General features: G+C 36.5%; 1 pseudogene; it reads left to right on the top strand.

Annotated features, from left to right (window-relative positions):
• The first annotated feature begins 6,640 nt into the window (after window positions 1–6,640).
• Window positions 6,641–6,788, top strand: LOC114235657 (U2 spliceosomal RNA; annotated as a pseudogene).
• Window positions 6,789–13,423: the final 6,635 nt, after the last annotated feature.

Below are 13,423 nucleotides of genomic sequence, written 5' to 3'. Positions count from 1 at the left end.
CCTACGGGGGTGGGGGGCATTTCAGTGGTTCTCAATCCTGAACACATTAGAAAAATCCGTTTTTACTTTTTTTAATGTTGTTGCCTGGGCCCACTCCTGAATTTCTGAGAACGAGGCTCAGACAGTGAGCTTTTTAAAGCCTCTATGTTAATCTGAAGCACACTGAGGGATGAGAATCACTGGAGTAGAAGCTTTTCCAATTCTCAAAGGGATTTTCTTCTAAAATAGAAGAATTACTTTCATAGATAAAAATAGTATGTAGTCATTTAAAATGCTTATTACAAATATTATTTTTAAATGGGAAAATATAATGTTGAAAAAAGTACGTGCTAAACTGTATGTGTACTGTGATTACAATTACATGAAGAACATATATTAAGGTAAAAATGCCAGAAGGGGGCTTCCCTGGTGGCGCAGTGGTTGAGAATCTGCCTGCTAATGCAGGGGACACGGGTTCGAGCCCTGGCCTGGGAAGATCCCACATGCCGCAGAGCGGCTGGGCCCGTGAGCCACAACTGCTGAGCCTGCGCGTCTGGAGCCTGTGCTCCGCAAGGAGAGAGGCCCGCGCATCGCGATGAAGAGTGGCCCCCGCTTGCCACAACTGGAGAAAGCCCTCGCACAGAAACGAAGACCCAACACAGCCAAAATCAATCAATCAATCAATCAATCAAACATACGCATCTGATTCAAGATCCTCATTAAAAAAAAAAAAAAAAAAAATGCCAGAAGGAAATATGACAAAATGTTGCCAAGAATGGTTTAACTCATGAGTATCTTTTTTTTTTTTTCTTTATTTTCCAAATTTTCTGATTCATATTTGCGGTTGAGGGGTACCTTTGAAGGACACCCAGCAAGTGGTGGGTTAGGAAACCCTAGTGGATTGCCCTCCCTTGGAGCTCTTTGGTATCCTTAGCCTCCTGACATCTCCCTTTCAGACTTAGCGTGCCGCTGACTCACTGTGCAGCCTGCATCAACCAGAGTGTTACCTCATTAAAACTAAAAAATAGGATGGCCTAATTTAAGGGTTTCCCTGCAGGATGTTTGCCTCTAACTTCTGCCCTTTGGTATAGCTTATAGTCTTTCAGACCTCCCAAATCAGAGGCTTTAGATCCAGCATTTCTTTGGAATCATTGTTATAGAATAGCTATTTTTTTTCCCCCATGAGGAGACCTAAATTAAAAGATGAGCATTTGGGAATCTTAAACTCTTTTCGCAGAGAATGTGGAAAATCTCCCTGTGTGGAAACTAGAAAACAGCTGATGTTAACCCTAGCAAGGCACAAAGCATGCCTTTAATTACTGCAAGGCTGATAAGCTGCTTATGACCTCTCCCCTGCTGGGCCCTAGGAACCTGCAGGCATTCTTCTTTTTCAAAAGTTAGATAATAGCTCCTGTTGTTCTTTCTTTTAATTTCATAAAATAGCAAATCCCTGTAGTCCTGAGTGATTTAGCCAAGTAAGCAATTATAGGCGATTGCTGGATCCATCTGCTTTTCCCCCGATAGATATGAAGGTGAGATGTAGTATGTTCAGTTTTGCATTCTTCCAAAAAGTCAATCAAACTCCTACTGCTTTGTAAGGTCACTGAATACCTCCTGCAGGCTCCTTTGAGAACTCTAGTTGAGAAGCTTCTTAAAACAGCAATCCTGTTATATTAGTCAGGCCTCCTTTGGTTGCAAATGGCAGAAGCCCTTCAAACTAGCTCACGCCAAAAAAAAAAAGAAAAAAAAAAGAAGTAAGCACTAATTAATAGCTCACATAACAAAAAAAGTCTAGGAGCAAACTGGATGCAAGGTGTCATCAGACATCTCTCTCATTCTCTCAGCTCTACTTTCCTCTGTGTTAACTTTATTCGCCACAGGCTCCCTTCACGTGGAGGCAAAAATGGTTGCCCCTACCCAGCTCCAGGCTCATATCACCCTTGCATGTGATCTCAGAAGGAAAGAGGTCCTCTCCTCCCAGCATCTGAGACAAACTCTGCAAAAACTTTGGCCCTGCTTAATGCACACACAGCCTGTGTGTGGTGCAATCTGAACAGATACTCTAATAATTGACCAATCTACATTAGATGCATCTTAACAGGAATCAGGAACTTGTGGTTGATGATCTCACCAGGTGGAAGGAACACTGTATCTTCGCCATAATGTATATCCAAAACAACAGTTATCCATTTAAACTTTCAAAAATGTAAAATAGCTAGAGGGAAGCAGCCGCATAGCACGGGGAGATCAGCTTGGTGCTTTGCGATGATCTAGAGGGGTGGGATAGGGAGGGTGGGAGGGAGGCTCCTGAGGGAGGGGATGTGGAGATATATGTATGCATATGGCTGATTCACTTTGTTGTACAACAGAAACTAACACAGTATTGTGAGGCAATTATACTCCAATAAAGATGTATTTTTTTAAAAAGTGAAGGAAAGAGAGAGAATTTTAGTTGAAAATACAACTTTAATAACTTGTCACTGAAGGATAGAGGTAATACAATCAAGAAAAAGAATCAAAGAGAAATGTAAAGGCTAACAAAAACTAAAATATAGAGCATTTCCTTGACCCTAGAAATTTCCTCACTCCCCCTCCAGTCATTACCTGCTCCCACGTCGGCAACCACTGTTCTTATCTCTATCCCCATAGAAATTTCTTAAACTTTATATAATTGGAATTACACAGTATGTACTTTTCTATATTCTTTCACTCAATATGAGATGTATCCCTATTTTTGTGTACATCAGAAGTTCGTTATTGATTGATGAGTACTATTCCATTGTATCAATATCTGCAAGTTTCTGTTGATGAACATTTAGGTGATCTTCAGTTTTTAGCAGTTATGAAGAAAGCTTCTATAAACATTCTTGTACATTTTTCTTTTGGGCCAAATGTTCTCATTTCTCTTGAGTAAATACCTAGGAGTGAAATTGCTAGGTAGGCGTTTATTAAAAAAAACTACCAGCCACCTTCCAAGCGGTTGTGACATTTTACACTCTTACCAGTAATGTCAAGCATTCCATTTGTTATGGACTATGACATCTTTGTCATGGTACTATTAGTCTTTTTAATTTTAGCTATTTTGGTGGTTATGTAGTGGTATCTCATTGTGGGTTTTTTTTTAGTAGATAGATAGACATTCACTAATCATTTTAGGTTTTTTTCCCCATAAAGACAAATTTCAAGATGTCAGTATTAAAGCTAAAAGTCTTGTCTAATATTGATCAAAAAGGTGTTTTTTTGTCTTTTGTTTTTTTACATCTTTATTGGAGTATAATTGCTTTACATTGTTGTGTTAGTTGTTGCTGTATAACAAAGTGAATCAGCTATACATATGCATCTACCCCCATATCCCCTCCCTTTTGCACCTCCCTCCCACCCTCCCTATCCCACCGCTCTAGGTGGTCACAGAGCACTGAGCTGCTCTCCCTGTGCTTTGCGACTGCTTCCCACTAGCTATCTATTTTACGTTTGGTAGTGTATATATTTCATTACTACTCTCTCACTTCATCCCAGCTTACCCTCCCCCCCCGGCCCCCCCGCCGCCGTGTCCTCAAGTCCATTCTCTACGTCTGCGTCTTTATTCCTGTCCTACCGATAGGTTCATCAGAACCATTTTCTTTTTTTAGATTCCATATATATGTGTTAGCATACAGTGTTTGTTTTTCTCTTTCTGACTTACTTCACTCTGTATGACAGACTCTAGGTCCATCCACCTCACTACGAATAACATCTTTGGATGGGAAGAACTTTTAAATTTTGACGAAAACTAATTCATCAATTATTTTTTTAATGATTAATGCTTCTTTTGTTCTGCCTAAGAAATCTGCCTGTCCTAATGCCATGGAGATAGTCTCCTATGTTTTATTCCATATAGTTTATAATTTAGCTGTCACGTTTAGGTCTATGAATCTTTTCAGATTCATAGACCTAGTCTTTCACAGATTATTTTTATATGTAGTTTGAGGTAGGAATGGAAGCTCACTTTTCTTTTCATACCTTTATTCCAGGATTTCTCTGACATTTGGGGTCAGAAAATACTTTGTATAGGAGGCTGTCCTATTCACTGTAGGATGCTTAGCAGCATTCCTGGTCTCTACCCACTAGATGCCAGTAGTGCCCCTACTCCATTGCGACCATCAACAATGTCTAGAGACATTGCCGAATGTTGGGGGTGGGAGACAAAATTGCCCGTGGTTGAGAACGGCTACTTTATACAATTGTTCCAGCATCATCCTTTCACCATTGGATTGTTTTGGCTCCTTTTTTCAAAAATTAATTATTGTATACGTGTGCATTTTTTCCTGGACTATCTATGCTGTTCATATTATCTACTTGTCTTAATTACACCAATATTGCAATACACCAATACTGTAATCTTTATTGTTTTAAAATCAGGTAGTAGAAAGTGCCTCAACTCTGTTTTTCTTTTTCAAGATTTTTTTATATTGAACAATACTGAATTCTGAAATCTTCTTCCAAAATATTAATTAGTTTCAGTAGTGTTTTTTTAGATTTCTTAGGATTTCTACAAATCCAAAGATGTCATCTGCAACTAAAGGTAAATTTACTTCTGGCTTCCCAATTGCATGCCTTTTAGTCTTATTTTATTGCACTGAATAGGACAACTGGTACAAGTTAAAAAGAAGTGAGGACAGATACCATTGCTTAGTTCCCAATCTTAGAGGGGAAGCACTCAATATATTATCACTAGGTATAATATTTGCTGTAGGTTTTTAGTAAATGCCCTTTATGAGATTAAGGAAGTTCTCTCCTATTCCCAGTTTTCTGAGAGTTTTTCATTTATGAATAGCTTAGCATTTTATGGCTTTTTTTTTTTTTTTTGCCTTTTATTTCTGAGTCTTTATATTTAGAGCACACTTTTTAAAGATAGCACACACTTGAGTCTTGTGTTTTTATGTGCAATCTGACTATCCCTGCCTTTAAAGTATTTGGTCCATCTTCATTTCTTTTAATTACTGATACAGTTAGTTTCTAATTGTTTTTGCCCCTTTCTTCTTGTCTTCCTTCCTTTGGATTAACTGCATACTTTTAGTATTCCATCTTATTTTGCCTATTGACTTTTGAGTTGTATATCTCAGTAATCTTTTGATAGTTGTTCTAGTAATTACAATATTTATCCTTTATTTACTGTCACCTACTTTAAAATAGTATTGTACCTCTTCAGATGAAATATAAGAACCTTGGAACAGCACATTCTATAATTTGGTTTACCTCTCTCCTATCCTTTGTGTTATTGTTGTCATAGATTTTCCTTCTATGTATATTATAAGCCACACAGAAATGTGATATTTTTGTTTTAAACTCTGAGTTGTCTTTTAAAGAAATCAAGAAATGAAAAAGGTAGGGTTTTTTTTTACATTCACCTAAATTGTTGTCATTTCCAGTGCTCTTCATTCCTTTCTGTTGTTTTCTATTTCTTCAACCTGAAAAAACTCTTTCAGCATTTTGTGTAGCACAAAACTTCTATCAAAAACTTCTTTCATTTTTTTTACCATATACAGATTTCTGGTTGACATTTTGTTGTTGATTAATTACTTTGACGATTTCATGCCCTTGTTTTGGGCCTCTATTTTTTCTGATAAGAAATGAGCTATTATTCTTATCATTGTTTCCATGCATTATTGTATCTTTTTACCTCTGGCTGCAGTATTTTTCTCTTTATCTTTGATTTTCAGCAGTTTGACATTTATATGCCTAGTGTGGCTTTCTTTGTATTTACCCTACTTGGGATTCACTGAACTTCTGGGATTCCTAGGTTGGTGTTTTTTGACAAATTTAGGAAACTTTTGGCTGTTATTTCTTAAAATATATTTTTGCTCAGTTTTGCATCTCCTCTCCCACTGAGGCTCCAATTACATATGTGTTATATGTAACTTGATATGTTACTTGATATTGTTTCACAAGTTACTATGTCTCTGTACATTTATTAAAATCTTTTTTCTTTCTTTGCTTTAGTTTGGATAATTTCTATTGATTTATGTTTTGTTAGGATGAGTCTGTTTGAGTTTTATCCCTAGTCCTAGTGCATAGCACTTACTGTAAGGTGTGGGATTTTTTTCTATTAAAGTGTGCCCTAATCCACTTTTCACTGGATTTTTGAGGTAGACAATAAGTTCTCTCCACTCTGGATGGAGTGACATTCATCTCCCAGCTCTCCGTGGCCTCTTTTTCATCAGTTTATTTCTTAACCTTTTGCACAGTTGCTGTATGCTGGCCCTTGAAGGGTTTTACCCAGTACAAGATCTGCTTATTCAAAGACATGAGCAAAACCCACCTGCCAACATCTGGGTACTCCTCATACACTCCCCTCTCTTGTTTCCAATCTCTGCTACACAAATTCCAGCCATTTCTGCAGCCCTAAACTCTGATCTCTGTCTCATCAGAGGCAGACCTCTGGTTTCTGCTTGGGTTCAACCTACCTGCACCACAATCAGGAAAATGCCTCAGGACAGAAAGCTGGGGTAAACAGGGAGCTCATTACATGTGTTTCCCTTCTCTCAAGGATCACAGTCCTGCACTGCCTGTTTACCAGTTCCTGAAAACAGTTACCTTATTTATTTTTCCAGTTTTATGGTTGTTTAGGTCAGGAGATTAAATCCAAAATGAATATCTTAGTCATGGCTGGACATGAAAATGTATCACCTCTTGGGATTTTGGCTAAGATCAAGTGTAGTATCTGTTCTTATTAGTTCTCTAAGTTTTGAAAAATGAATACTGGCAGAATCAAGAACTATTATTTTAAAAGTATGCTTTGCTAATCATCTTTATCCTTCTGGCAACCCCTTACACAAACCCATCCACCTATCATGTGTCCCATTCACTAGAAAAATGTTTTTAATTGTACATCAACTAAACTTTAAAAAGAAAGAAAAATATTTTTAGATCTAAATCCCTATTAACATATTAGGATATTTGCATTTTCAAAACATATTTTAAAGTAGAAAAGCCTTAGAAAATCAAAAGAATAAATATTTAAAATTTCATGCATCTCTACTAGCTGATAAAATTAATGAACAAGGTATGTTCCTTTTGATCATCAAATTGCCCCCTCTGATATCAAATATATACTTATCACTACATTTAATCAAATATATACTTGCCACCTTGGTACTACATTTATAGCACAAAAGAACAAGTCTACACAGCTAACATTCTTTCTAACCTCATTACTTTTTTCTTCAGATCATGGCATTTTCTTTGCTTACATAATTCTCCATGTTCTTTTCTCCTTATTACTGCTCATAACTGACATAGAAGATGGGCAGAGTGACAAGAAATTAAACAATACTTATATTTCATAAGAATATTGACCCTGGGACACCATGGGTTATGATGCCTCCTCAATTTGTATTCATGTACTGTATTCAAACAATCAGGTAAAGGGCATCAGGTATAGGGAAGATAAAGAGGAATCAGAAGATCTTAGTTGCAGTCTTCTGCCTTTTACTAACTAGCTGTGAGCCCATAGGTGATTTCATTTAACATCTTGGTTTCAACATCAGTGAAATATTAGTGTTGGACTGAAGAATTTTAGTACCTAACATTTACTGAGAGTACTTTTTTTGTATCACATACTATGCCAAGAATCTTAAATATTCAATGTTGTTTAATCTTCACCATAATAAATCTTTGAGATTATTTGTCAGGGTTCTCCAGAGAAACAGGACCAATAGGATATATATAGATATGTGAGAGATTTTTCATCAGAATTTGCTTGCATGGTTATGGAGGCCAAGAATTTCCACAGTATGCCATCTTCAAGCTAGAGAACCAGGAAAGCTAGTAGTATAATCCAGCCCAAGGCCAGAGGCCTGAGAACCAGAGGGGTTGCTGATGTAAGTCCCAGAGTTTAAAGACCCGAGAACCAGGAGCTTCAATGTCCAAAGGAAGGAGAATATGGGCATCCCAAATCAAGAAAAGAGAGCAAATTAGTCCGTCCTCCTCCTCCTTTTTCTATTCAGGCCCTCAGTGGATTGGGTGATGCTCACCTGCATCGGAGAAGGCAATCTGCTTTACTCAGTCTACTGATTCAAATGCTAATCTCATCCTGAGACACCCTCACAGACATACCCAGAAATAATGACCAACTATCTGAGCAGCCCTTAACCCAGTCAAGTTGGCAAATAAAATTTATCATCACAGAAACAGATATTATTGTTATTGTTATCTTATGAATACTTAAAACTGAGGTTCAGCACCACTAAGGATCTCCTCTAAGTGGTAAATAGAAGAGCCGGTTTTGGACTTACCTGTCTGACTCATGGGCCCCCGCTGGTAACCCTCAAATTCCCAGTGAAACAGATTTTTAAACATTCTCCAAAATATTGAATTTCATATCCTGTTGTACACACAGACTGGAGAGTCTTATCACTCCTCCTTCTGTTGAGCATAACCCAGGCCTGTACTGTGTTTGCACATTGTCTGTCAAATTTAGTTCCTAAGCAGAAACTTTGTCTAACACAACATTCTGACTAGAGGTTCACACATTGCTGGCACTTGTTAAGTGTTCATAACAATATGAATGACATCTGTTTACTAAAAGGCACTTTGCCATTAATGCTTATTTGATATTAGTTCAAAAATATTTTTAGCAATGCTAAATGTTGAAAATATTCTAATCTTCTTAATATATGTAAAAGATCGTTTATATTAATATTAGCCCACAATAGCCTCAGTTTGGCCTAGTCTGGTTCTCGATAGACTGGACTCCCAGTAAATATTCCTAGCCAAGATCGATTCCAGTTCATTTATTCATTTATTCATTCATTAGTTAGTGAATGTTTAGTGTTTAGTGAATATTTAAGCATATTTTTCACCTACCATTGTGCTAAGTGCTAGACAAATAAAACAAATATAATTTCAACCTTCAGGAATTTATCATCTAGTGCACTGGGGTTTTGCATACAGGTAATAAACAGACAATTACAATTTGGTATAATAAGTACTATGGAGTTAGTACAACAGAGGGGGCATCTGAACCAGGATTAGGGATCAGAGAAGTCATCCTACACAAAGTGATACCCAATAAGACTTGAAATGTTCTCATAAATTAACCAGGAAAAGAGCAGGTGGAAGAGGATCCCAGAGGGAAGAACTTGTTCAAAGAACTAAAGGTTAGGGAAAGAAAAAGGCATTATTGGAAAAACTGAATATAGCTCAGAATGGTCCAAAGGGGAGTGGTAAAAAATGAGATTGAAAGGTAAACAGACATCATTCTAATGGACCTTATAAGCCTTATAACCTCCCTGTTAAGCCACGGAACCTTTACCTGAAGACAACTGAAAAGATTTAAGTGGTCAAGTGAGATAATCAGATTTGCATCTTGAAAATGTCACTTTGGCTGCAGTGTAGGAAGCAAATTACAGGGGACAAGGATGGATCAAAGGAGAACAATCAGGGGCCTTTTAAAATGATAGTATCCTTAATTATAGTAAAAGCAGTAGATGAATTAGAGTCAATTAAGATAAAATTGACAAGACAAGATGGGAGTTGTTAGAAGAGAGGTAGTTGGGAAGGAATGGGAATCAAAGACATGCTTGTGTTTTTGGCTTGGAAAACTGGATAGATGTTAATCCTACTCATTGGGATAGGGAACATGGAGGGAGAAACAGCTTTGAGGTTAGAAAAACTGATTTCAGTCAAGTCTAAAGAGATAGATAGTTTTGTTGTTGTTGTTTAGAATATCTTCTGGGACTATTTCAATTCTGATGTAGTCCTAATCTGTACCACAGATTAGAACCTGTGAACTAGAGTGTATTCAGTTTTATCTTTCTTCATCAATTCAGTCAAAAATGCACTTCAATTACTGGAAGGGTGATGATAGGAAACGGAGATTACTCATCCTGAATAATACTGATTCTTGAAGAAGGTGATGGTGGAACATACCTCACAGGCTGGACCAGATCCTGTGGGGAAAGTACTATTCTGGGCTAGTCAGTAAAATTTTATGTCCAGGCACATAAAATACAATACTAGTTCTATGGGAAATGACTGAGAGAGAAAGGTCCTAGAGGATTGCAAGCCAATCTCAGCTGATACAGAATTTCTGCAAAAGCTGATACAGCATTTCTGAAAATGTAACTGCTTTCATAGAAATGGACAAGAGACCTGGTGATATAGTAAATTAAATCAAATGTCCCAATCCAGTGGCTTTCACTGTCCACTGCCATAGGATCCCCACAAAGACTGGACTTATTCATTGAGTGAAACCATTGGAAACATCCACCAAATTGCCTAACTGCTAAAAACTGAGATTATACTCAAAGAATCCTGTGCTCCCCAGCTGACTACATTTCTCATCCAGGCTATTCTACTCAATCACTTTACCTGTCCAGCATCTGCAGACATCTGCATTTGTGACTCCATCATGGAACAGGGCTCAATGACAGTAGCCTAGGCATTTTTCAGGGAAGGTGTTAAAACCATAGCCATAATATTGAACTATCTAATGAAATCCTTCAAAATAAATTAACTGCAGGTATCTTAATGTGTTGATGTAATGGAAGACGTCTGCCAAGAAGGATGGTTTTGGCTAGGAGCAACTGATCTTAGGTCCATCCTTCTGATGATAATTAGATAATATGTTTGGTTGCCTGTTGTTTATTGAGCCCACTCCTAATTTATGACAATAAAATCATGTTTTCAATTTATAAGGAAAAGTTTATATTTCTGTATTCTATAGTGCAGTGACTAAAGTGGTTTAAAGTTTCTCAGATAAAAGTTAAAGAGAACAATGAAGGATGCCAAAGAGTCATCCCTGTTTTATGCTGCTCTGCCTTGTCATCTTTAAAATGATTGCTGGGACTTCCCTGGTGGCACAGTGGCTAAGACTCCGCATTCCCAATGCAGGGGGCCTGGGTTCGATCCCTGGTCAGGGAACTAGATCCCACATGCCGCAACTAAGACCCTACGCAGCCAAACAAATAAATATTAAAATGATTGCTTTGAATTCTCAAGGTGGTATTATTAACAACGTGAAGAACATCTTTGTAATTATCTCCTTAGATTAAATTTCTAAAAGTGGGATTATATCCTGGATCAAATAATTTGCTCAATTTACAATTTATTTATATACCAGATTACTTACAAAAAGAACTACCCATTTAACTAACTCCCATGAATAAAACTTGAGAGTGATTATTTCCTCACATCTTCATTAATAATGGATTTTATCTGTATTTTAATCTATACTGATCCAAAATCCAAAATATATTTCATAGTTTATTGTTTTCACTTATCTGATTATTAATGCAGTTTCATATATTTTCATGTTTCTTGGCCATTTGTATTTTTTCTATTAATCACCTTTGTATAACCATTGTTCATTTTTTAACTGGGCTATTGATTTGTTTTTCTCATTGTGGGTCTCATTTTTTTCTCCTGATTTTTAAATTTGTAATGTTTGTGACATTAATATTTTTTTCATTTTTACTGCCTAGAAATCACCTTTGTTTGATATTAATACCATTGCCTCCTATTTCTTTTTGACTGTGTTTGTCTGATATATTTGCCATATATATTTATCTATAAATTCCTCTAGCAAACTCTAAAGTTATTCAGTTTTTCTATCCTCCTAAATAAGTCCTTAATAAATTTTTATCATTTCCCAATGTTTCTTGATTTTGTTAAATAGATTCTTTAAAAGTGCCCACATAAAAATATGTTTTTTTACATTTAGCAGTTCATTGCTATTCAAATATGTGTTATCAATTTCTGAACTCACTGTAGGTCCTTGCACCCTACTCCTTTAGTTTCAATTTTAGTAAGTTTTTATGCAAAAATCTATGAGTGGTAAACTTTCTAGAACTCCCTGTTTGAAAACAATGATTTATTTAACCCTTACTGGAATGATTCTTTTAATTGGGTGAGGAATTCTAGTTCAATTTCCCTCAGCTGTTTGAAGACATTCTTCCTTTGTCTTCTGACAATTTTGCTGCTGATGAGAATTCTACCATCAATCCACCTCTTCTTTCTGGTTATCTTGCTCTTTGATTTTCCGAAGTTTCACTTTATTTTTCCTTTTCAGTATTTGGAGAGTTTTATGGATTTAATTGTGTCCCCTAAAAAAGGTGTGTTGAAGTTCTAATCACAGTGCCTCAGAATTTGACTTTATTTGGAAACAGGGTCCTTACAGGGGTAATCAAAATGAGGTCATTGGGAGTGGACTTCAATTCAATATGACTGTTATCCTTTAAAAAGGGGGAAGTTTGCACGTAGAGACAGACATACAAAGAAGAGTTAGAGACACAGAGAGAATGCCATGTGAAGATCAAGGCTGAGATTGGGATGATGCACCTACAAGCCAAGGAACACCAATATCGCCAGTAAACCACCAGAAGATAGGAGAGAGGCAGAGAACAAATTCTTCCTTATAGCCCTCAGAAGGAATCTATGCTGCTAACACCGTGATTTTGGACTTCTAGCCTCCAGAGCTGTGAGACAATACATTTCTATTATTTTAAGCCACCCAGTCTGTGGTACTTTGTTACAGCAGCTCTAAGAAATAATACAGTGGGCATTTTCAAATGAGGCTCATGTGTTTCTTTAATTTTAGAATATTCTTAACCATAATATATTTGAATATTTCTTTTCTACTATTCTTTATATCCTCATTTCTGGATTTTTATTAAATTTATATTAGAATATATCAATTAATCAATCTATGTCTTTTAACTTTTCTTTCTATGAGTTTTGGTTGAATTCCTATGCCATATCCCAATTCGTTAATTCTCCCTTTGACTTTTTCTAGTCTATAATTTACCCGAATATTGATTTTCTTATTCCAATATTTACATTTTTTATGTTCAGGATTAACCTGCAAGTTAATTAACCCAAAGTTAGCCTTAAGTTAATTTACTTCCTCATTTTTAATTTTGTTAGTTTTCTTAGTATTACTTTTCTTAGTGTGTTTGAATTTTTAATTTGAACTCTTACTTTCTGTGGGAATTTGTTTTTTACCACTGTGCACATTCCTCCTTGCCTAACAGTTTTACAGTTGTCTTAAATTCCACCTTGTCCCAGGGTCCCCTTTCAAGTACCTGATGATATTTAGTCTGAACTAGCAGGTAGATTGACCCAGGTCCTAACTTTGATTCTGTGCTTACTTCCATCTCTCAATATACTCTATCTATAATTCAGGAAATTTTTGGTCACAACTTTTTACAACTTCCTTTCATGGATGATGGAGCACCAACACAACCCTTATTTTAAGCAGTAAGCCTGACCCTTGTCTCCTGCCTTTCATGGAGCACATTTAAACTCTGTTACTCCATCACAGATTTGCCTAATTCTGGTCCCAAAGTCTAGTAGGCTTTTAGTTTACTATTTTTGGTTTTCTCTTGCATTTTCATATGCATAGGTAAATTTTTTGTTCAGCATGTCTTTTCAATGTTTTCACTTTAGAGTTTATCTATCATTGCTA

The sequence above is a fragment of the Balaenoptera acutorostrata genome, chromosome 4, assembly GCF_949987535.1.
Source record: "Balaenoptera acutorostrata chromosome 4, mBalAcu1.1, whole genome shotgun sequence".
Classification (NCBI taxonomy): Eukaryota; Metazoa; Chordata; class Mammalia; order Artiodactyla; family Balaenopteridae; genus Balaenoptera; species Balaenoptera acutorostrata.
This window is presented reverse-complemented; position numbering and strand designations above follow the sequence as displayed.